Here is a 23,096-nt window from a genome sequence, read left to right on the forward strand (position 1 = left end):
CTATCAATCTCAGGCTGGAGGGTGCAGTTAAAATCTCCACCTATGATGGAGTTTCCAGGCAAATCGGCCATTGACAGAAACAAGTTTCTGAAAAATAAGGGGTTGTCGTCATTGGGTCCATATAAATTGACAAGATTTAACCTTACTGAAAGAATTTCACACTGGATAATAAGGTATCTCCCAAATCTATCTTCCTCAACATTAATGAGACAAAATGGTAGTGAGTTATGTATTAGAGTGATCACCCGACGTGAGTGGGAACTAAAAGAGGCTGAGTATACTCGGCCAGGCCATCTCCTGCTCACCTTCACTACATCTTCAGGAGTAAGATGCGTCTCCTGCAGAAAGACTTGGATCTTAGATTTCAATTGTTTAATCCTACTCATTACTTACTTTAGCTTGACAAGCTTGTTTAAACCTCTTACATTCCAAGAGGAACTTCAGGTAACATACTGTGATGTTATAATGTAAATGTAATTGGAATTGAGTATTGAATATTGAACAAAAAGGAAACTTAATAAAATAAAACTGCCTTAAAACATGAAAATCAACATAACAAAGTGTACTTCCCCAAATTAAATACACACACCCCTCCCCAGATCCAATAGGCCCCAGAACAGAGCCTGACTATGGAGCTACACTGGTCCACCCATGCTCACATGAAGAGGAACAGCAAGAATAGCGATCATGACAGAGCCCCATGCAGAAAACCAAATTTGAACATAATAGTATATTGCAATCAGATATCAGATATAGCTACTTTGCCGTAAAGCATTTTGCACAACATTTTAACAGTCCAGGAACAGTTACCTGTAGCCTAGATAAGTCCGCATTCTCTGATCATTCCAGGGAAATATTACCTGTATTGCATCTGCGTTTATCAAAGCTACCAGCTACTCAATGTCCACAGTCGTCCCACTTGCTTCAGATTTTAATTTTCGCACAAAAGCCTCCTCTTCCAATGCTGTGTCGAAAGCGTGCCATCTTAGAGAGGGTGAACAGTTCTTTCTTTGCCGAATCAAAGACTTTCCTCAGTTTAAGCAGATCAGCAGAAACGTCAGCAAAAAACATAACCTTCTTTTCGCCGACTAGTATTTTCCCCTTGATCCTGGCAGCTTTCATAACCCGTACTTTGTCTGAGTAATTCAGGAACTTCATCACCACCACTCTAGGTCGCACAACGACTTGCTTGTCCACCTCCTTGTTAATTGTGCCGACTCTATGCGCCCTCTCCATAAGCACTGGCCCTGGAAATATTTGTTCACCAAGCACTTCAGGAATCCATTTTTCCAAATAAGCACACATGTCAGCTCCTTCCGTTGACTCGGGCAAACCCACCAAGCGAAGATTCGAGCGGCATGCACGGTTTTCTAAATCATCCACTTTTAGCACTAGCTCTCCCATAGCCATTTTCATGCTGGTGGTCTGTATTTTCAGAGATGTTAAATCATCTTCATTGGTGCTAATTCGGTCTTCTGCTTCGGTCATTCGGCCAGTCAGCGCTTTAAGTTCACCCTGCACTCCCTGGATAGCACACAGAAGTAGTCCATCAAACCTTGACGTAAAATCCTCCTTCATTGAGTGAATAGCATCAAGAATTAGGTCAGAACTAGCAGCATCGTCATCTGATTTTGCTAGCGGCAAGGAGGTATCCGTTGATTTAGTGGTTTTCAGAGCTTTGGCTTTCAGTTTCTGTACTTTAAGAGACAAATAGTAACTGTTCATTAATTTAAAGAGGCTGTCTGACATCTGTTATATTAATTCCACACGGGAGCTCTCTGTCACATGTCTGCCTAGCAGTGCGCAATAACCGGAAGTCAAGGAGGTGTGTTTGTTTCAATCAGAGTTCTGGAGACAGTAGCTGTTTGGACAGCTGTACCACACATGACAATAGTATCAAACTTCCTCTAAATAACCTGTAGAACCACTGAGCCTTCAACCCTGCTTTTTATACCTTCTGCGGCTTAAATTAATTGTCAACCTCATACCAAAAGACAACAGCACAGGCATGCACATCAACATGTACAAACTTGATGACTTTATGGCTAGAGGTACAGCTCGTGTAGCAGAGAGAAAGTGAAAATCACCAACACTTTAGTTGTCGTTTTATGATATGCTTCCTATCCTGGCCGTTACACAATCAAATTAAGGGTTTGATAAATAACAGAGCAGGTCAGCAGGGATCACTTTGCACGCAACTACTGCAAAGTGTATTTTTCGTTCATTTTTTTGTGTGTCATCCATGCCTCCACCAACGTCTGAAGGATCCCTTGAACTAGTAAAAAAAAAGCCTGTTGACAAGTAAAAAGTGACTAACTTTTTACTTGTCTAACTAAGTGAAAAACTGACACGATATTTAATAAATTAGTAACCCTTTGTAAAAAGGGTACATTATTAAACATTTGTTAATGCAGTAATGAGCAATTACTAAGTTAGCTAATTGATAATTGTGTTCATGTTTACTTATTGGGTTTATGTTAAATATATTAAATACTGATTTTTAATGGTTAATTAATGTAGCCTTGTGTAATGTGTTAACAATTAACATTTATTTATTCAATTACTATAGGATAATAATATTTCACTTAAAAGCCTGAATATTTCTCCAGGAATTAATTATAATAATAATAATTAAGTGTTACCTTTTGTTATGTTATTTTCTCTTAGCCTTGTTAGATTATCTTGTCTTGTCTTAAATTATAGTTGGTCTAAAGTTTCAGTTCTGGGGTCTGTATTTAAAAAAAACAGACCAATCTGAGGATAGGAATTATAACCTCCTATGTTGTCTGTTTTGATCAAAGCTCAATAAGTTATGACCCTCACAGTCAGAGCCATAACTTATTGAAGCCATGTTCCAGCTCCCCGTTAGTGATCCATCAGATGTGCTGTATTCATTCTCTTGTATTTCCCTTGAGGGCAGAGGTGTGGATGGGCTCCTCATCCAATCTAGGGTTTTGGTTTTTACCAAACCATCATTTGCATTATTTGAATGAAATGATCTTTCTTATCAGAATGTCCTTCAAATAAGTAAAAATAATAAAATAAATCCTTCAAATAAGTAAGAATTATGTTTGTAACAGTTTTTATCTTTGGTTTGGAACAGGTTTACGAATGTCATGTTGGACGTTATATTCTGTTTATGACAAGATTATTGTGAAAAAATTGAGATGATCAAATTTTTTATTTTCTTATTTAACTGAGCCTTTGCCTATATTTTAAAGCAAAGTAAAGCATCTAAATGGAGAAGGAAGAATGCTGTGTTCCTTTTCATCCTAGCTGGCCTAGTGTTGTTTTTAAGTCTAACTAAATGATATCCACATTGATATATAATGTGTATTTAGTGTAGCCCACTTTGGTTCCAACTTCACTGCAAAAAGGAGGTGAATAGAGACCATAGTCATTGCCCTGAGCTGGCCCCTCTGTGTAAACATGTCTATTAGAGCAATTGATGTTATCCTCCGACAGTTGTGGAGGATTGTCCTGTGACCCAGAAAATCCACCCAGGGCCGGCTGAATTCAGAGGCCATATAGGTGGTCCAAGGACACGACACCTACTGGTGGGCGCTGGTCATCCTCAAAGAAAAAAGAAAAAGGTAAATTTGCCAGTCGCCCGTCCTCCTTTTTCTGCTTTGAGGTTACAAATGAACGAATGAAGAAGTACACTTTGCACCCCTGTTCTGCTCAGGATTAGGGTTAGGATTTTCATCTGACCTGGCCATACGCACCGAAAGTGGGGGGAGGGGGTCACCATTTGACACCCATCACAACAAGTCAGAGACAAGAAGTGCCAGCGATGGCTGACTGACTGACCTGATCCGAGTTCACAAAGTTCACTAAGGTCCAAGCCTTCAGGGTTATAATTTAAACGTAAAGTGGTTTGATATCGGGTGGAGTAGAAAAAAGTGCATGCGACTGTGGGCCAGTGATGAATGGACGTCTGGGGCGTAGGGTAGAACTGTGGCCAACGTTCCTGCAGGTGAAAGATGATGCTGCTTGGCAGCCTCCTGTTTGCATCACCAATAGCTCCAGGTCTAAGACGGACCAGTTAAGGCGGGTGTTGGCCTGAGACATGTGGCGACCTTAGCTACGAGGAGCTGTCCATTGGATAGATCTGTGGCTCAGTGGGGGTTTTTGGATTTAAAAATGACTGTAATGTTCCTACCAGAAGCTACGGCCTTGTCCAGTCTGGTGACCGTTTAGTGGGACCAGATGAATGTCTTTTCTTTTGAAGGATTTTTACCCAAAGCTTCTCAGAAATGTTAGCAGCTTGCATGGATTATATTATCCTATTATAGTATTACTCATTTATGAATTTTAAAATTCATTTATATTTTTTGATTTTTTGGTTGATATTTAATACAGTTGAGTTGTTATTTTTCAAACAGTATGGGTTGATTGTATTATCCCTGTGGTGAAGCTCAGACACACGTTGAGAAACCGAGTTTCTAAAGGTCTCTACATCTGCAGTGCGTTGCAGCTGTCTTCTCCAGATTTCACGCTTTGTTTCCTGCTTCCTGTTTGCATCTCAGATCCTGGAGAAAAGGAAAGATTAGCATCCGCCACTCTGCTCTAATCCGAGAACCAAACGATAACAGCAGGAGCACTCGCATCAAGTTATGGTGTGAGTTATCTCCCTGAGTCACGTTTAATTTCCCCTGTTTCAAATTAAATGTGTTAGCACAGTCGCTCTGTGACTAATATGTTAATATGAAACTGGCTTAATTTTCCTTTCTATACTTCCTGCTCTTGTATTTCTCAATTTCCTCTCTCACACCTTGTTGGTTAAAGCCTGCACATGCTCGAACGCACTGCAGCCCTTAAGCAACACAGCAAGGCAGCTGCAACGTAAATGAGACCTAGCGACATGGGTGGAGAGCTCTAATGCATACATGTTCATCAAGGCAACATGTACGAGCAGCGTCCACCTAGACGTTGCGGACCACAAAGTGGTGAATTTACCTCTTGGTGGCGGGCATTCAGTTCCTCTAAATAACCTGTAGAGCCACTGAGCCTTCAACCCTACTTTTTATACCTTCTGCGGCTTAAATTAATTGTCAACCTCATACCTCAGCAGGGATCACTTTGCACGCAACTACTGCAAAGTGTATTTTTCATTAATTTTTTTGTGTCATCCATGCCTCCATCAACGTCTAAAGGATCCCTTGATCTAGTAAAAAAAGCCTGTTGACAAGTAAAAAGTGATGTGCTTGAAGGGCCTGACACGATATTTAATATATTAGTAACCCTTTGGAAAAAGGGCACATTATTAAACATTTTTTTATGCAGTAATGAGCATTTACTAAGTTAGCTAATTGATGAATGCCCAAGACAGGCACACAACATCACAAACCACACAACACGTACACATCAGCTGTTCTCCTTGTTGCCAACTGGTACATGTCTGTGCAAACAGCAAGACTTAAAAACAATTTCTCCAAACAGACATGTCACACACATTTTGTGTTAAGCTGGCCTTGCACATGAGAAATAATAAGACTTGAGAAAATTGCATTGCAGTTACCTGTAGTTTGAAGCATCAAGACCTTCATTTGCTTTCACCAGTTCAATGAAGGCGTTCCTCAGCTGGTCCATTCTCAGCACCTCTTCGTTGACAAGCAGTCTTTGGCGGATGATCGTCTTACGATAACTGACGTCAAACATTGGCTGATCCCTAAAGCAACACATATGAATGAGAAGTAAATAAATGAATAAGTGTTGTGATTGTGTGCACATACAACAGAAGGAAAATTGGATGTTTACTTATATAATGTTAAGTAGATAGATATATAAGGTCCCAGTAGCTTAAAGAAATCACACATAACATACACATACAACATAAGCAGGATTATAAGAAAGAGATCTATATGAATAGTATAGTCAATAAAGATAGACCCTGTGATTCAGTATGTATGGTAAGGTGCTTTATGATAGTGTTTCATGATAGTAGTGCAAAAAGATAAGGCAGTGCAAGGATAAAGTCCAGAGACCAGCTTTAAATATGGACAATATTAGATAATTATGTAGACATGGTAATATAAAAACTATAGCAGCGCAGGGATAGAGTTTGGAAAACACAACAATAAATATGGGCATTATAATGAGTATTGTAAATAGTGGCTAGTAGCTCCTTGAAATGCAATATAATAAATGACTTACTGTTCTTTCTCTGGTTTGGAAGGCCTTGTCAAAAACCTGGTGTACTGATTGTAACAGCCTTTGTGGTACTGCACCTCCAGAGCCACACAGTCTTTGTCTTTTATGCATCAGAATGCTTTGGTCATCTTTCAACTCAGCAGCTTTCTGCAATTGGCCTTAACGAAACAAAAAGGAGAACTCAATGAGTTTGTTGACATATCTCTCACACATAATTGTACATTTCAGTCATTCAACCACAGTATGTGTGTGTGGGGGAGGGGATGGGGGATGGGTTGCATTTTAGATTTTTGCTTACCTGCTGTTAATGTTTCAGCCTTTGACAGAGGATCCCTTTGTTGTTTGCCTGCTTTGTTGATAAATGTTTCCTTTTTCTTGCAGTTTGGCAGATTGGCAGGCCTGACCTGGATCTGAGTTTCTTTGTTGGATTCGGAATAGACGTCGATGGCATGGGTTCGAAGACATTGTGGTCTTCCATAACTTCTTGTTCTAGCTCTCTCTCACGTGCGAGACGTCTTTCCACCTTTGACATGGCGTTTTTGTAGGTAAAACGTCGGTAGCATCTGTTATGGAAGCCAGCGTCCTCGGGAATATCTTTAAACTCCAGATCAAGACAGTGCTTGTAGTTTGCAGCCACGTCCCGAGACTCACCCCTCAACCTGAGCCACCCTTGTAGGCTTGTCTTGTAAGTATTCCATTGTGTATTTGTGAAATCATCTACCTCCTCGTGCTTCACAGAAATAATGTGCATGTAACAGCGTTTGTATTTTGATAATTTTCGACTTTCTGATGTGTTTTCCTCGTCACTACTGCTCGATGAAACCGTGGTGGCCGCCATGTTGCAATTCTGTTGACAAAAAGTAGCTACCTTATTGGTGTAGCACGATCACGTGTCGAACCGTGGCACCACTCGTGACCAAAATCTTATTACGCTCTGAAGAAACTAGTTCTGCATTTTTTTTGGTAGTTTAGCATGACCTGTTCTTTTTTATGAACTAAAGATGTAGATGCACGGCTGCGGAGCGGGATGAAACGATAACAGGGTTCATCTTATGGCCTATAGGCTTCGGTTTACAGTCTGAAGTTAGACTTTCTTCCCTTTTGTTTGGAAACTAGGTTCAGGTGTGGTCATTTCTTTAGATGTTTTCAGTACTTGCTGCCTCGCCTCTACTATTATTCCCTTCCAATTTGCTCCCCGTCCTCCATCCATCCATCATTTACACCCATTACCTCGGCCTCGTCCCCCGACGCTGGGCTTGTTACAGTTTCATATAATGTACATGTGGACATTCAATCATTTTATCCTAATGCGCAAATGTGGTGTGACGACCATGGGTGCGTGGACGCTGCGTTCTGAGGGCTGCAAAAAGGATCCTGGGAGGGTTCAGACTCTCACTGGTTGGGCCTGTGGGGCACTCTTGGGTCCTTTGTGGCATTGACGTTGTTTGGACTTGGTGCTCATGGTGGTGGGGTAAGACGTGTGGTGGCTGTTTGTCCTGTGTGTTTCAATAAAGGCATCTCTCGGGGTTGTGCGGTGTAGAGTTGCGAACGGCTTCAACCCGGGCTCCAATCTGGTCATTCCACGTGCTGCTCGCCACGGTATGTTTGTATATTTATAGTGCCGTTACACTGCAGTGTGACTCTATTAAACCATTTGTTTTGCGTATTGATTGCCACATTTCTGTGCTATCTTAGCAAGTAAATCCATTTGTGAAGGAGAGGAAGTGACTGTTGTTGGGCGTTAAAGGCAAAGTATTAATTCCAGGATGAAAAGGGGCCAAAAGAAAATCAAACTTTATTCTATTAATCACACAAAACCTGAATTATGGAGCACACAGTCCTCATACTGAATATCCCCAATTTCCTGGAGCTAGTGGTCTGCATTGGATCCCATTAATTCCACGCTGAAGTTGCTAATATGCTCTTTCTCTTTGATGGCAGTGCTCATTTATACGCTTCACGTGGAAACAGCCAAGACGAATGGCGTTTCTCTTTTAATTACTTTTTTTGCATTGTGTTATACAGTGCTGTGTGGCAGCCATGGCCACGAGCTGTTCCTTTACATATTCAGTATCTATAAATCAAATCTGAGATCTGCAGCTCCACAGTCGACTCCCCCACCCAACACTGACGTCCGTTATCAATGCATTCTGATTGGCCCACAAATCCTCCCAAATGTTATGAATGGATTCAAATATAGCGGGTATGTTTATTCCTGACCTATTGTGTCGGGCGATCGTTTGACCTTTCATTGACCCGCGGACGCGGTCTGAAATGAGACTCAATAATAATGTGGTCCAATGAGGCGTTTAGATGATAATTAATAATTATCACATCTATTATTGGCCAAGTGGCTGCATGGTCCCCCACTCCAGCCACTGATTGGCTGATTGACACTGGGTTTGTCATCCTTTGTTCCTCCTCGTCACGTCAAGATTCATTTGCCCAGTTGTATGCCGGTTCATACATTTGTATGCTACGAAGAAATACAGAAATAGACTCAGTTTGCACAAACTGAGTCTATTTCTGTCCTTTGTATTCCAGTCCAACAATGCAAACAGAGCATCCACGAATATGAGAAATACCAAGGAATATGACAAGTATGCGTCCGTACACCTCGGCCCGGCTACACCCTGCTCTTGTAGTCCATGTAGGGACACAGAACCAAGTGTAGTACTGCTCCCTCTACATGGAAACCCCACATCATCTGGATCTCTATACCCCACGTCATCTGGATCTCTATACTTGTTTTTGTACTTGTTTATCCAATAGCCTACACATCCTGAGAACCTTTAATTTCCTGAGCAGACACACGACCCCCCTGAGAATGACTTGGAGCATGGTGAGCAACATCTAACGTGCACACTGTGGCCGTCACATGCCACCATCACACCAACCCTGTAGACCTACTTATAATCATCACAAAGCAATTTGATATGATGCAAAGTGAGGAGGAAATTGCACAGCAGGACTAGCACTAATCACCTGAAGAGATATCACTTGTGATTATGGGTAATGGATCGCCATTAAAAAAAAGGATTAATTAAACTTTTAATTGGTTAGTCAATTGTGACCAAAAAATAGTTTTGAACCAAACCCATATATATATAACGTAACAAATGTTTAAAAAAATCGACATATCTTGGTGTTTCTCAAGTAGCCAGTTTACACCCAGTGAATAGAAGGGCTACAGCAGCTGTCTTTCAAAAGTTTAGAAAAAAAGCTCAAATTGTCGTCAGACGATAGCGGATGGGCCCTGAGGTTGTTGCTCTCCGCACAGACCGTTTACCTGCATGCAACTCAAACGTGATTGGTCCTTACTACTCTGAATAACAACAGACTACAAACAGAAACCAGAAGGCCTCCAATATCAAGATCGTCGCCTACAAATCATGCATTTGAATACAGATATGTTTATAAAGATTACAATTACATTGAGTGACATAACGAATGTTTAGAACCTCCTTAACATATGTGGTGAGCTGACAAGTAATTAATAAATACTTAACAAAGCTGTAATGGCTAACATGCTGATTTTCAAAATAAGCTCATTATGTTCATATCTTTAACTTTTAATCAATAAAAATAACCATCCCCACTGTTGGATGAATTATGTTGCATTCTTGAAATATGTCTCTCTGGATAGATTCAAGCATAGTTAGCTTTTCGGGAGCGGAGTATTAATATTCAGATCCATACTGTGGAGGATATAGGTACAAATTGTACTATGATAATAAAATACTTAAACTGGATCTGGGCTGGCCCATGGAACTGTTGTAATGCTGCTACAGCTCAGCATGGCGCAGGCATTTTCTATTGCAGATTTTTAATAGCGTCTAGGAGCAAGAATACATTCACAAACAACTAGGGAAATAGATGTAATCTCAATTTGCTTGGGGGAATTGCGTCAGGCTTCGTAGGGCTGGCACTCCGAACACCTTTTGTATGGGATTTGATTAGAAACGTAACACATTCAATCCAAGCTGCACCAAAGTCTCAGAATTCAGACTCAGAATCATTAATATTTGATTATTAGTCTTCGTAACATTAATCCTCAGGAATGAATAGACAAATCCATTCATGTGTGATGGTCAAATTTTTCTTTTCTTTTTTTCATATAAGGCAAGGCAAGGCAACTTTATTTATATAGCACTTTTCATACACAAGGCAGACTCAAAGTGCTTCACATATAAACATTGTCATACAATAAAAGAAAAGAATAGATAAGTAAAAAGGCAAAGTAAAAAAAAAGCATTTTAGAAAGTGCAATGTATTTAAGATCAACATCTCTGATACCCACGTCGGGACTCCGACCCGACCTAAAGGAACTTGGTCCTTACCCACGTCTGGACTCTAACCCGACCTAAAGGAACTTGGTCCTTACCCATGTCGGGACTCTGACCCGACCTAAAGGAACTTGGTCATTTCTCTGGGACTCCAACCCAGATTCTAGGACTCTAACCCAGTCTCTCTGGTATCAGATCATGTGTCTCTCTGGTAAAAATAGAAAATAAAGGCAAAGTTAGTAATAAAATAAAAAATAGATATAAATATAATGTCAACCATCAACTCTATAGGGCTTGTTAATCAGAATGCATCATGGGATTTTTTTGTTGGACGATACTCCACCATATTAACAAGACTGAAGACAGTTGCAGTACCTTAAAATAATAAATTAAAACAGGCTGATGAAAACAATGGTTTGCTATGTCTTGCATCTGATAACTTGGGGCAGTTTCAAACACAATATTCTCCCCATATGAAACAAATAATTTCACAAGTTATTACTACTACCAAAATAACTAACATTACAATGCTCCTATGCTTCTAAAATTGTGACCTTGCGACATACAAGCCCTATACATACAATACTACAATAATCATTACTTATTTCTGGAACAGGCCAGTTTTCACAGTAAAATTGTCAACTAGTGGCAAAAAATAAATCAGGAATCTGCAGAAGAGGGTCTGCCTCTCATGGGTGGAGCACCCATTTCTCATTGTTTTAATCAGTAACCTTTCAGATGTCAGGCATCCTATACCTCTGGTTCCCTTCTCCATACCTCCCACACCATCCCTTCCTCTTACAGCTGGAATTAAAGCTCTGAGGAAGGAGCTCGCCTGGGGAGACGGAATGGGAATTAAATTGAGTTGCTGCACAATCAGGCTGGAGGCCACATGTGTGTGCACATGCATGCATGCATGCATGCTGCGTCCTCTCTGAAAAGCACCTTGCCACCCCCCGCCCGCCCCCCCCTCCTGATGTGCATATGGGTTGACTGACGATAACTGAAACGGCCACCTTTGCAGACCAGACTAGACAGTCAACCCTTTACTTCAGCGCTGAGTGACAGATGGACCCTGCGGCCCGCTTGCCTAACAGCAGTCTTTATCTTCTAGCCACGGCTTCTGTCGTCTCGAGTTGCTCGGTAGCAGCGTCTGCTGGAACCAAGGACTTCACAGCTCAAATGCAAAGTGAAGTGTGCTGAGAAAAAGAGATGATGGTAAATGGAGGGAATCTCTACCAAAGGGGTCGAAAGCGTATAAGTGCAGCAATCACAGCAGGCGGCTGTTTCATATTGACTCTCTGTCACTCTCCGACCTAGGGTCGCTGCCTCTTTGTTTTTGCACTCGTACCCCATCACAACGATTTCTGCGTTCACAGATCAATCATCATTGGCTTTCTATCCAGTCGTTACTGTGTATACCTCACTGAGTGCGATCTCGCAGTCAACATTAACCAGAATTATACTGTGACTTCATTAGTCCATGGTCTCCCCCTATCTCAGCATCACCATCTAATCAGCAGCTCTAAAGACACTCAGAGGTCCCCAATGGCAATCCACTAGCAAGGTGAATGGTGTATTGTATTCTGCAAGTCGAAACCCCTGCAAGTCGTATTCTATGTGGATTCAATGTGTGATTGTTGCTTATCTCAGGTTCGATACTCATCTTCACTACTGATTATTTGTGGATTTAGTCTTTCTCCTTTAAGGATCTTAGCATGGATATCTAATGTTTTTCTAACTGTTTTTCTAGAAAACGGCACTGCTCCTCACTGCTCCTCAGATGTGTAATTTTACTGGTATTTGCCATTTCGGAGATACTGAACGTAAACTTAACTTGCTTGATTATTGTTTCTCAGTCAGAAGGGTCAATTATTGCTGTGTTCTTAGCTGAACTAATCATCCAATACGTGATTATAGGTCCCAATACGTGAACTTAGTCACATGCAGCTCTTCAATACCTATTAACCATAGTCCCTCGAAAAAGCACACTCTTTACTGCTGACTAAATCCTTCTCTGTACATCTTCAGCAGCTTCAACATTTCTGTGGTTCAGACATCCTAAAATCGGCCTCAACATAACATAACACAACATTGAACTGAACCTTGATGACTTATGTTAGAATATCTTTTCCCATGAGCCAGGCTCATTGCTTTATTGTTCTAAGGAACATCTGCATGAGTGTGAATGATCCATATGAATCCTGCTGAATGACAGTGGGCCGCACCAAGGCTGTCATTGGGTTCCCGTTCACCTGGGGAATTGGAAGCACACCATTTGGCTCACAGTGCAAACATGGGTCCCTTGGCGAGGGTAACTTGGGGAGGGTAACTAATTTTATTGGCCCCACTATGGTGTTTTGCTTTGTGACAGGTTTGAATAGAAGTCGTTCAATTGTAAGTCAGAATAAAAGTGGGTTTTTGTAGCACTACTGAGAGAGAGAGAGAGTGGATAAAAAGCGTTCTCTGTGGCTACCCATGATTCTAAACGGCAACTCTCATAGCAAAACATGCTCAACTGAACCGTGAGCAGAACTATGTACATTAATGTTAATTTGCATGAATGTAGTTAATTTGCACACACTTCAATCAATAACAACTTACCGAGTCTTATCATCTGCGAGTTGATGCAAGTCAAAGAAAAAAAACATAGCATACAACAATAGCACTTCAGAACACGTAAGCCGCTAGCCTAGTCTAGCCTTTCACACAACACTCTAAACCATGACTGCTGATTCCCACCATACATTCAACACGTATATGGAACAAGGAGAGCATTGTGTCCGAGAGAATAATATAACGAGAAATAACAAGTCCCTCGCCTCTTGTGAGTGACAGTTCTGCCAGTATAATAATGGAAGTGAGTTTGTTAGCCCTGCGTGGTTCTGGGGGGGCGAGGCAGAGAATATTGACGATGTGGATGAGTGACCTCCTTGTTCAAATTGGACGTTCAAGGACAGTGAACAGGAGCATGCAAACAGGCGAAAATATGGGCCGGAACTTGACGGATGATTGCATTCGAAGCATTTTTTTATTATTATTAAACCTTTATTTAACCAGGCAGATCATTAAGAACAAGTTCTTATTTACAATGATGGCCTGACAAAAATCACAAGCTTGGGGGGGGGAAGGGAAAGGGGCAGTGAGAAAGTGAGAATGGATAGGTTAGAGAGGCAACGGCACAGCTGTACAGACATACAACAAGGCAGCAACAGGGACCTGCAGGGTTAACATACGGCTACTCAGACAAACAAAGTACGAGCGAAGAACAGGATTACATAAACAAGGCAGAATAGCAAGAATGGCAGAATAGCAAGTATAAGCACAGTGTTGTAGAGTGGGTTGGTTTATACTGCGTCCTGTGCTCCCACAGACGTTGATCCTTTAATGAAAGAGAATGGCGTTGCTGTGATCTTCCTCTTATTGTGGCTCCATTCTTTTTCAAGGCCTGTGTAAAGTATGTGCCTGGCTGACCTTTCAGAGATCTGTGTGTAAACATTGTTTTGTTACATCCCCCACCAGAACACTGTGTGACTACACACACAGAGTCTAGCCATGTGCTGTGGGGAGCGGGCGTGTCTCTTCTTCTCTGTCATGGTGGGGGCGCCTTGAGGCTGCGTGATACCGTTTGACCTTTTCACTGGTCAATATGTTTGGTCAAAACCTCCACCCAGGTACACAGTTCTATAAGTGGCTCAGGGGTGGGGGTGTAGGGCCAATGCTTCGGTCTGTGGCAAATGCCAAGAGTACTGGGCTGAGATTAAATGACCACCAGCCAGTGTGTCTTCATCATAGCTCATGTTTATAAATGTTACTCATATTGCACTTTTCTACACACCCTGCTAGCAGTAGTAGGGTAGTAGTCGTGTAGTAGTAGCAGTAGTATAGTAGGGTACAGAATACAGTTAAAGGTGGGCTAGAGACCAGATACAGTTTGGGCTAGAGACCCCTTTTAGTAAGACTAGAGACCGGCTATAGTAGGACCAGAGACCAGTTATAGTGGGGCTACAGTCAGACCAGATATAGCAGGACTACAGACCAGCTATAGCGGGACCAGAGACCTGTTATAGTAGCACCAGAGACCAGTTATTGTTGATTATAGAGACCAATTATGGTAGGAATACAGTCAGACCAGATATAGCAGGACTGCAGACCAACTAAAGTAGGGCTATAGACTAGATATAGTAGGGCTAAAGATATGTTTTAAAACCAGCTGTAGTAGAACCAGAGATCAGTTATAGTTGACAATAGAGACCAGTTATGGTTGATTATAGAGACCAGTTATAGTGGGGCTACAGTCAGACCAGATATAGCAGGACTAGAGTACAGTTAAAGTAGGGCTGGATACCAGCTATAGTAGATAGATAGATAGATAGATCAGATAGATAGATAGATAGATAGATAGATAGATAGATAGATAGATCCTTTAATAATCCTTTACAGGAAATTACAGTGTCACAACAGCGTGGACAGACATAACAAACACACATTCCCTCATATGCTAAAATACTTAAATACTACAATAATAAATACTAAATACTATAAGGTGCAAAGTTAATTTTGTGCATTGTAAAACCGTATGGCAGCTGGTATACAGGACTTCCTGTACCGCTCCGTTTTGCATATTGGTGCAATTAGTCTCTGGCTGAAGGTGCTGTTCTTGATCACCTTCAGGGCGTGGAGTGGGTGAGTGGGGTTAGACATTATTGAGGCCAGTTTGTTGAGGATTCTGGCCTCTGCCACCTGCTGGACCTTTAGCTGCTCAGCCCCGACCACTGAGCTGGCCTTCCTGATCAGCTTGTCCAGTCTCTTTTTGTCCGCTGTGCAGGCGCCTTCTCCCCAACATGCCACAGCAAAAAACAGAGCACTGGCCACCACTGTGTGGTAGACAGTGCACAGTAGGGGTTGGCAGATGTTAAATGACCTTAGTCTCCTCAAGAAAAAGAGTCGACTTTGTCCCTTCTTGTACACCGCTTCCATATGACTTTTCCAGTCCAGCTCACTGTCGAGCTGCACACCAAGGTACCTGTGGTTGGCGACCATCTCCACCATAGTGCCCCCGATGCTGTTTGGTGTTGGTTGAGTCCTCCTCCTTCCCCTCCTGAAATCCACAACTATCTCCTTTGTCTTTGTGGTGTTGAGATGGAGATTATTGTGTGTACTCCACTCCACAAAATTGTCTATGGTGTCTCTGTACTCCTCCTCATTTCCCCCTTTAATGAGGCCAACAACAGCTGTGTCGTCTGAATATTTTTGCAAGAAGCAGCTTTTAGTGTTGTATTTGTAATCCGCTGTGTAGATGGTGAACAGGAATGGAGCCAGAACAGTTCCTTGTGGAGCCCCTGTGCTGCTGAGGATGGTGCATGAAATATTGTTCTGTAGGCGCACATACTGTGGTCTGAGATAAAGGTAGTCCAAACACCACAGTACCAGTAATGGATCCACCTTCATCATCTCCATCTTCTCCCCTAGCAGACGTGGCTGGATGGTATTAAAGGCAGATGAGAAGTCAAAGAATGTTATCCTTAAAGATGCATCAGGGGTGTCCAGATGTGTGTATGCCCTCTGCAGCATGTAAATGAGGGCATCATCAACACTAATGTTAGGCTGATATGCAAACTGTAAAGGGTCCATTTGCGTAGACACACTAGTGCAGAGGGAGGAGAGGACAAGTCTCTCAAATGTCTTCATGATATGTGAAGTGAGAGCTACTGGTCTGTAATCATTGTGGTTTGTGGGATGGGTCTTCTTTGGGACAGGTACTAGGCAAGATGTTTTCCACAGCCTTGGGACCTTCTGTAGGCGCAAGCTCAGGTTGAACAGGTGTGTAAGAATACCACACAACTCTGAAGAGCAAGTCTTCAGTAGCCTTGGGCTGATGTCATCGGGCCCCACTGCTTTCCCTGGCTTCAGCCTGTACAGCATCATCTTAACCTGGGCAGTATGGAAAGTCATAGGTGGGGTTGCTGGTGGAGTAGGAGGTGAGAAGAGAGGACTCTGTGCAGGTAACATCTCAGGAGTGTTGGAGAGAGGGAGGGGAGATGGTGAGGAAGCAGGAGGAAGACCAGCCATAGCTGCCTGCTAAACGTAGGACTATATAGAGATCAGTTATGCTAGGACTAGAGACCCAGCAGAGTGCATATCAGGCCTTCCCCCCTCCCCCCCACCGAACCACCAGCGCTGTCTAGAAAGCACGAGTGTAAGTGGCTGCCACTCACGTCATTGGCATGCGTCTGTGATGGGCAAAGCATTCGAGCGTGCCCCTGCATCTTGTTGAGTAATTACAGCAAAGGTCCAGTGCATTTGTCCTTTGTTAGCGTGCAAGGTGAGAGATGCATGAAAGAGCTTTTGAATCATAAATCATTATGTTAATATATCTTATATGATCTTCGACATAGAAACCAAAGGACATTTTGCCATTGTAATTTAAATAAGGCCGTCATTTGGAAAAAAATTCTATGTTTCTGCCAGTCTCTGACAGATTGTTTGTCTGTCAACAGATTATTGACAGATTGTTTGCCTGAGTTCTATGGTGGTTGGGTAAAAGTGTAGAATCAATTTACTTTTGATTTATTGCATTCACATTCTCTTAAAAAATATCAATATACACCTCACAGAATTAGCAACACAAATTGGTTATTATTTCCGATAAATGTCGGGTGTTTGACGTATCTACTGCTTGTTATCTCATTACTAAGTGTTCCCGATCTCAACCACGGCCATCCTGCCTGCGGAGCCTTTAGCCAATGTCATAAAATAGATTTGAGTATTCAACATGAAACTTCCAGATTGCTGTCAGAGATTGCCGCCCAGGCGAGACCAAAAGACAGGGCCTAGGTTATTGTTCCCATTTCCTTTGTTGACCAATTTGTCATATTTCAATTAAACTTTATTAGCCTGTCATAGTGGTAGAAGATAAGACCTGTGAGATACTGCCCCAGCTGTGTTGCTACAACAGTCAGCCATTTTGTCTTCTCCCAACAAAGTAGATTGTATGTGAGTTTGATTTATTCAAAAGCTGCCAAGATAAAGATATTTTTTCGGTATTGCCATTTACACTTTTATAGAGCATGAAGAAAGGCAGAAAAAAGGGCATCGGGCTAAACATCAGTCGACAAGGGCTAAGAGGCGCACAAAAGCAGCAGGAAGTTGTCCTTTCCCACTGCGTTGGTCTTGCAGCCCGGACATCTCTAAGGAGTTATATCGGACAGCCATGTAGTTAACATGATGCGCCGCAACGCTGTTTGCTTAGCTTTTGACCAGGTGGATGCCGTGGTCCACTATTGACCAAGTAGTAAATATTTACCCAATTTTCAGTCAAAGGATATGTTTTGCCTAAAATAAATCAAAATGGAGGCCTAAACTCTAAAACTGAGGAAATACATGCTCGGAAGCTGCTGACAAGGCTGTTAATGAGAGCTTTTTTCCCCCTGCATTATTTAAACATCTACCAAAACGTGCTCTTATGTCCAGATAGCCAAATATCATACACGGTTGTATATTAAAGGGTGTCTTGATTTTGTTTGCTTTTTATATTGTCCATTTCACAATTTCCTCATTGATTTGTCGTTGTAATCCTCATTGATGACATAGAACATACTTTATATTAAAATGGATAATAGGCTATAAGCTCAGACCCATGGAGCCATGCACGAAGCCAGCTATGAGGTCACCAATTTCAGGTCCACGGTCATTTTTCTAAAGAACAAAAAAACAAAAAGCTAAATACAACTGTATAAATAATCTGGTTGAGGTCCTCTCCGAGATAAGTGCATGCTTAATTCAGTTTAAACTTGTTACCTTGGTAACCCCCGACTGAAACTGCACCGCCACACCCAATCCCCTGTGCCTCAGCATTTTTCAGACCCACGCTACCGCCCTGCACGCAGCAGAAAGAACTTGCGTGTGTCTCTGTGTCCGTGTCTGTGTGCACGCACACTTAATGAATAGGAGTGTCAATATAATGACTTGAGTGTTTGGCCGACTTTATGTATTTATTGCTACCAGTCCTATTAAAAGTCTTAAAAATCCCTAGATTAAACAAGAATATATAATAGACCCCTGTGTGAAAGGCAGTGTATAAAATAAGACCTGTTAGGGTGGGAAGATTGATGGTTGTTTATACTCATTTGAGTTGGGACCATCAGGGAAATCCATCACTCTAATAACCTCCGTAACCATGTCAACCAGGGTTTTTTATCCCATATTAAAGTCAGTTTGTTTATTCAATTCTTCAGCCACTTGCACTAGATCTCTTAAACTGAACGGTTGGTTCCTGCGTTTTCCTTTCCTCTCTAGACTCAGATCATTTACTTCCTAACAGGTGGTCTTACAGCTGCATTAACAGCCTTTTGAAGAATCACATTATTGTACAATCAAAGTGGTTCCAGCTTTAATTCATGGTTCCTATTGAAAAATAAACTATCTCGCTGTTGCATAGAAATAGAGATATCATCGACGCATTGCCTCTCAGCCTAATAAAATGAAAGTTAAAAATATTTCTCATTGATATCGGCTCCGGCTCTATGTACCCATGGGGTGTGGGGCTCCACCGTTATCTGTCCGCCGCTTTGCCTTGCCCGGATTCTGCTAACAATTTGTCACATCGAGTCAGAGCCCTGTCTCCCGGCCCCTACGACGTCTCCCGCCCCGCCCCCCCCCCCCCCACCCGGCCCCCTTGTCACTCGATGTTAATCAGCTTTAATCACTGTGCCACCATTGTCCTGCCAAGCATCACAGAGACGGCTCTATCTGCCTTTGAGTCCCTGCCAACGTGCTCCGTCGCGTCTGTTGTGTGTTTGTTCTCTCAGATGAACAAACAGTCACTTTGGTACCTTGATTGAAAGGTCATCTATCAACCGCATGTAGTCTCACAGCCAGTTAAGAATCATGCAAGACATTTGAGTGCATTTATTGTTAGCCGGAAGAATTTAGTTTTCAGTGATCGCATCTTTAAAGTTGACATATTATATACCACCGGCTAATCACACTCACACCTGGTGGTATAATATGTCACCTTTTAAAGGACTGTCTTTTCAGCCGCGCTCTTATCACGGATGCGATATAATCAACTGTCTAGTCAAACTCTCGTTCCTTCACTTACCGGATTTCCCCCACGTTAAAGGGCAAGTCCACGGTTCACTTGTGTTTGTGTCACAGGATCGTGCCCATATAGGAAATCTCATTAAAGAGAGGGGGGTATTTTAATGTGTTGATGAAATACCTATTTTATGAATGCCATTTAGAAGTTCATCAAATTGCAATGTTTCGTTATTATGCTACGATAATGACTTTTGTCTGGTTAAGCTTGGGATATTTGTAATTGATTTAGAATAATTTGGTTTAGCTCGCACAGGGTATGAGTCAGGACAGTTATGCCAGTGTTCATGTAGGCTTATTAGCCTAGGGTGACCCGATTTCTGAAATAAAAATAGGGACATTTCGGCAGTCCCCATATCATCAACATATCTAATATTAATATTTCTGAAATGTTCCCTTGAGACGGTACATATTTACGTTTAGCATAGTATTAACATGGTAAATGAAGTAGGGCCCCACAAAAGTTAAATATTGCATTGTACATGCCCAATGGCTTACTATGATGTGTTTAACACTTTGTTAAACCAGCCAAAAACAAGCCATAGCAGGCTACTCAAATAAGGAATCGTTCTATATTGTATTGAAAGCCCATTGTTTATCTGTTAAGGATAATGTTCTTATTATTAGTTATAAGCATAGGATTAATAATGATAGCGATATTAATAACAATTTAAAAACTGTAAAATAGCTAACCATCAATACTAATCTATTGCAGAATTATTGGCTTGATCGTAGTTAATCCTAATTAAGTTTATTAATATAGCACTAGAACATTAAAAGTACAAAGTACACACAGTACACAGATGAACATAACAACCTAACACATCATTAAAAGTCTAATTAGTAGATGAAGGCCAGTATTCGATTTTTTTTTAAAAAGGACGATGAAAAGTATCTTCTAAATAATATATAAGAAGGTAATTCCCTTGGTCACGGCCCCAAGTGCACACAAATCACTGCACAACTTGACATGTTCTGTTTTATTTGTCCAGAGGGGCTATCTCAGTACCTATTAACATTGATCTCCTCAATAACTAGGCTACTGCTAACACACGCACACACACACACACACACACACACACACACACACACACACACAGACAATGTTCCCCCAAAACCAATGTTTAAACATCATCTCCATCGTATCCGCAACAATCCTAGCCTGGTCTTGTCCTATACTCATATATATTATATATGAAATAGAGGTGCCCAATGGCGTCACCAGCTGACATTTAGGGTCAGTGATATAGTTGAACTTTTGTTTGGGTCATAGGTCATATGAGTTCCAGAAAACATATTTTTGAAGCTGTTTGCTGGAAATAGCTTTTAGGAAAAAAAATCTTGCCTACCACTATTCCCCTCTGTTTCAGTCCCTTCAGAATGTGCTGTTTCTGGTGTCTGTAGTATTAATGCAAATGAGCTGCTGCCCATTGACCAATGAGCTGTCAGAGTTAACCACAGCATGGAGGAGAAGTGATTGTTTCCGTTTGCGGACTCCCAGAGCTCTATATCTATATAATATAATATAATATAATATTAATAATAATTATTATTATATAATATAATAAATAGGTACCTATATTATATAATCACTAATATCATGGCCAAAAGCTATGTGCGCCTCGGGTGTTATTATGAATAAAGACTGCGTCTGACGGTACTTCCACAACAAGTAAAGACTCTCAGTGGGGGTTATCTCGGCCATGGATGAGAAGAATTGGGGGAAAGGAACTTTGGCTTTGACTCCCTGTCCATTGAACCGCGACATGGAGGAGAAAGGAGCTGAGCTGCCCGACTGCCGCCGAAGCTTCCGGCAGCTCCGGTGGGGGGAGCTCGGCGGCAGTCCAGGCAGCTCCGCCGGACTCCCTGCTAGGCAGTCACTTCTATTTATGTATGGAATCTCCCTGCTTCTGAAAATCTCCGCCCAGCCCTCGTCCGCTGGTCCACAAAATCTTATCTATGCTCTGATTGGAGGGGGATGGGGAAGTGGGTGGTAATATTCAAATGTTCCCCCCTCCTACGTAGGAAGGGGCGCCGAAACTGACTCGCTCGTTTGGTAACTGTAGGCGGGGTACTTTCAGAAATGCATATCTCACTCAAAAAAGCATGTACAGACTTATTTCAAAGTTTGTATGCGTGCAATACAACACCCCAAATCTCAGGAAAATTGTTGTTTTCATAATATCTCCCCTTTAAGGAATGCACCGACTCTGGCAAATCCATTCTGACACTGGGGATATATAATTCTTTCTATATAGAAAATAATTTGGACAGCCACCAAAATGATTGCACAGAACCCCAATGGAAAATCTGAAAATGATATATACAACCTAACATATTTAACGGGACCAGACTTCTGGCCATCTCATAGGTCTCATAGGCTGTTAAAACTGTATTCATGGTGTAAATGTACAAAAACACATTATCAATCAGAAAACAAAAATGCTAAAAGCTTTATTGATCCCCCTTGCTTCTTTGCTAAACCCCAGGCTGGGGGTTTGCTCCTCTGTCTTCCCCTCCGGACCCAAAGAGATTTGATCAAAACAAGCCGGCAGCACCTCCTGAGGCCAAGAGTACAGTCATCTTCCAGGTGATGTGTACCAATCAGCAGGCAGCCAACCTGCTCTGGGCCACTGGGGTCTATGTGGTGATGTCCCTGCACTAGATCCCAGTAGATCCCCACCGTAGCTCAGAGCAGGGCCGGTGTTGGCTTCATTAGAGTTTCAGCATCAATAACCCAACCATGCCCCTCGCCACTCACTGTGTTAAACACGAGTTAAACGCCCCCATGGTGAGACATGGAGCCTGCCAGTGACGAGTGATCAGTGTCTGAACCAGATTAATCGACCAGTAACACCATGGGTGTCACAATTAAGGCCAGGCTCCCGAGGCTAAAGCCCTGAAGGTTTTATGAATAGCCTCAAATAAATCAGCTATATTTGATCTATCTTTTGTATTTATTTGAATAATATTTACAATAGCCCAGATTTATTCATCTATCATTCCGATCATGCATTAAAGCAATAAACATCACAATCAATCATTTATCTGGAAAGTAAACAGCAGTTTATGAGGAAGATATTAAAACATGTTCAACAATAGAGAATTGAAGCTTGACCGTTTAACCCGGCATGAGGATCAGAGGTACCAGGAGTAAGGCAAGAGATCTGTGGAGGAATGTGCATTATTTTTTTGGTTGGCCACAGTGCAAATAGCCAGCTGCTTCATGCATCTTACAGTGACTAATTGGGTGAAATCATTAAGAGGATGATTACAGTAATTAATGGGGTGGCCTGAGGTTTTGGGGTCAGACACGTATTTGAATTATTTATTCTAAATTTCACAAGCCAAACGTTAAGACCTTAAAACGATAGGGTCGTTATTTTTCCAAAAGAACAGTATATCATGGTTGCATAAAATAATGACAGAGTTCATATCAATACCGTCTCTTCTGCCTCTCGCTAATAAGCGCATGTTTTTCTTTTTTCCACACTTTCTCAAATTTCTCTAATAATACCACTTATCTGGGGTCAGGCTTAATGTCTGCTGCTCTCATTT

Source organism: Micromesistius poutassou (assembly GCF_964030765.1).
Source record: "Micromesistius poutassou genome assembly, chromosome: 22".
NCBI classification, from domain to species: Eukaryota; Metazoa; Chordata; class Actinopteri; order Gadiformes; family Gadidae; genus Micromesistius; species Micromesistius poutassou.